Raw genomic sequence first — 2,979 nt, 5'->3', positions numbered from 1 at the left:
GAACTTCTGGACTGGATATCTGAAATCCAACACACAAAAGGAAATATAGGGAAAAAGAATAGAAAAATACAAGCAGTGTCTCAGGGGACTGAATGACAACCTGAAATGCATGAACATACATGCTGTGGGTGTCCCAGAAGGAGAAGAGAAGAGAAAAGGAAAAGAAAGACTAATGGAGGAAACAGTTACTGAAAATTTCACATCTCTTATGAAAGACATAAAATTACAGATCCAAGAAGTACACCTACCCCAAACAGAATATATCCAAATAGACATACTCCAAGACACTTACTAATCAGATTATCAAATGCCAAAAACAAAGGTAGAATCTTGAAAGCAGCAAGAGAAAAGTAATCCATCACATACAAAGGAAGCTCAATAAGACTATATGTGGATTTCTCAGCAGAAACCATGGAGGCAAGAAGGCAGTGGTACGATATATCTAAGATTCTAAAGAGAAAACTGCAAACCAAGAACACTATACCCAACAAAACTGATCTTCAAAAATGAGGAGGTGATTAAAATATTTTCAGATAAACAATCACTGAAAGAATCGTGACTAAGGAAAAAACATGACTCTGCAAGAAATACTAAAGGAAACAGTATAGGCAGATACAAAAAGGCAGGAGAGAGAGGTCTGGAGAAGGGTGTAGAAATCAAGATTATCAGTAAAAGTAAAAAGAGAAAAAAATTAGATATGACATATAAAATCCAAAAGACAAAATCTAGAAGAAAGTACTGCCTTCATACTAATAACATCAAATGTTAATGGAATAAACTCCCCAGCAAAAGATATAGACTGGCAGAATGGATTAAAAAACAGGACCCATCTGTATGCTGTACACATGAGACTCACTTTAGATCCAAGGATAAAAATAGGTTGAAAGTGAAAGGTTGGGAAAAGTTATTTCATACAAACAACAATCAGAAAAGAACAGGAGTAGTTATATTAACATCTGACAAAATAAACTTCAAATGTAAAACAATTAAAAGAGACAAAGAAGGACACTTTGTATCAATAAAAGGAACAATTCAACAAGAAGACATAAATATTTATGCACTGAGCTAGAAAGCGCCAAAATACATGAGGCAAACTGAAAACACTAAAGGGAGAAATAGACACCTCTAACATAATAGTTGGAGACTTCAATTCACTGCTGTCATCAATGAATGGAACATCTAGACAGAGGATCAATAAGGAAACAGAGATCTTGAATAATTTAATAAATAAACTAGACTAAACATACATTCACAGAACATTACCCCACATCAGCAGGATACACATTTTTTCTCAAATGCTCATGGATCATTCTTAAGGATAGACACATATGCAGATCACAAAGCAAGTCTCAATAAATTGAAAAAGACTGAAATCATACAAAATATTTTCTTGGATCATAATGGAATGAAGTCGTGAAATTCACAAATATATGGAGGCTAAACAACTCTTAAACAACCAGTGAATCAAGGAAGAAATTACAAGAGAAATCAGTAACTATCTTGAGACAAATGAAGACAAAATATCAAAATTTATGGGATGCAGCAAAGGCAGTGCTAAGAGAAAATTTTACTGCCTTAAATGCCTGTATTAAAAAAGAAGAAACAGGGCTGAAGGCTGGAATGCGGCACCGGATGGGAGGTTGGCATGGCGGCCGAGCACAGGAGCAAGTTGTCCAAGAATCTGCTGTGCATGAAGTTCATGCAAAGAGGATTGGACTCAGAAACCAAGAAAACAACTAGAAGAGGAAGAGAAGAAAATCATTAGTGAAGAGCACTGGTACTTGGATTTGCCAGAACTTAAAGAAAAAGAGAGTTTCATAGTAGAAGAGCAGAGTTTTATGCTATGTGAAGACCTTCTTTATGGAAGAATGTCATTCAGAGGATTTAATCCTGAGGTTGAGAAATTAATGCTTCAGATGAATGCTAAGAACAAAGCAGAAGACAGTGAAGATGAGACAGTGGAGCTCAATGTGTCCGATGAAGAAATGGCTTAAAGATATGAGACCTTGGTGGGAACAATTGGAAAAAAGTTTGCGAAGAAAAGAGACCGTGGCAATTATGAAGAAGATGAAAATGGAAACATAAAACCAATTAAAGCAAAGAAGATGTTCTTAAAGCCCCAAGATTAAAAGGAATGCCCTAAGATATGGTTCCAGGATGCCCTGTAAAGGTTATATTTTGGAAATCATTCTAATTGTTTCTCTATATTAGCAATACTATAGTGTTTATCTGTAAAGGAATGTATAATTTTGGAAACATGCTGTTTTTGAAATAGATGTTCAGTGGATGTTATACATCCTTTGCTTAATGGTATTCATCAGGAGTGGCTTTTTAGCCCTTGATCTTCAAATGTACATATGTACATGTTTGTCTCCTAAAGATTTTTTTACCTCAGCTTTTTAAAATATAGCACTCTAGTCACTGACTTGAATTAGCTCAGATAAATTAAAATCAATGTTCAAATTACCCTTATGTTTATATTTTACTTTTAATTATCAGGTTAAGACCAATTCGTATGTATAATATTGAAACCAAATGTCTATGAGAATTTATTCTATGTAAATTATCAAGAATGAACATGCCATTCCAACTTGAAGTATTTGCATGCTACCAAGTCATTGTCAGTTTATGGCATTATAGTTATTTACTTAAAGCCCTTAATTTAAAAATATGTCTATTTTGAAATAAACATGTTTTCACAAACAAAAAAAAAAAGAAGAAGAAAGACAAAAGTCAAAGAATTAACTGTTCACTTGGAAGAATTAGAGAAAGACCAGCAAACTAACCCCAAAGCAAACAAAAGGTAAGAAATAACAAACATGAGAGCAGAAATAAATGAGATTGAGAATATGAAAACACTCAAGAAAATCAACAAAATCAGAAGTTGGTTCTTGAGAAAATCAATAAAATCGATGGACCCTTGGAGCTAGGTTGACAAAAGAGAGAGAAGGGGGGAGGGAGGATACAAATAGATAAAAT

General features: G+C 34.0%; 1 pseudogene; it reads left to right on the top strand.

The window, feature by feature from the left end:
• Positions 1-1,613: 1,613 nt before the first annotated feature.
• LOC143666054 (M-phase phosphoprotein 6 pseudogene) lies at positions 1,614-2,271 on the top strand (annotated as a pseudogene).
• Positions 2,272-2,979: the final 708 nt, after the last annotated feature.

Source organism: Tamandua tetradactyla, chromosome 22 (assembly GCF_023851605.1).
Source record: "Tamandua tetradactyla isolate mTamTet1 chromosome 22, mTamTet1.pri, whole genome shotgun sequence".
Taxonomy (NCBI): Eukaryota; Metazoa; Chordata; class Mammalia; order Pilosa; family Myrmecophagidae; genus Tamandua; species Tamandua tetradactyla.
The sequence above is the reverse complement of the archived record's forward strand: the minus strand, read 5'-3'. Positions and strand labels throughout refer to the sequence as shown.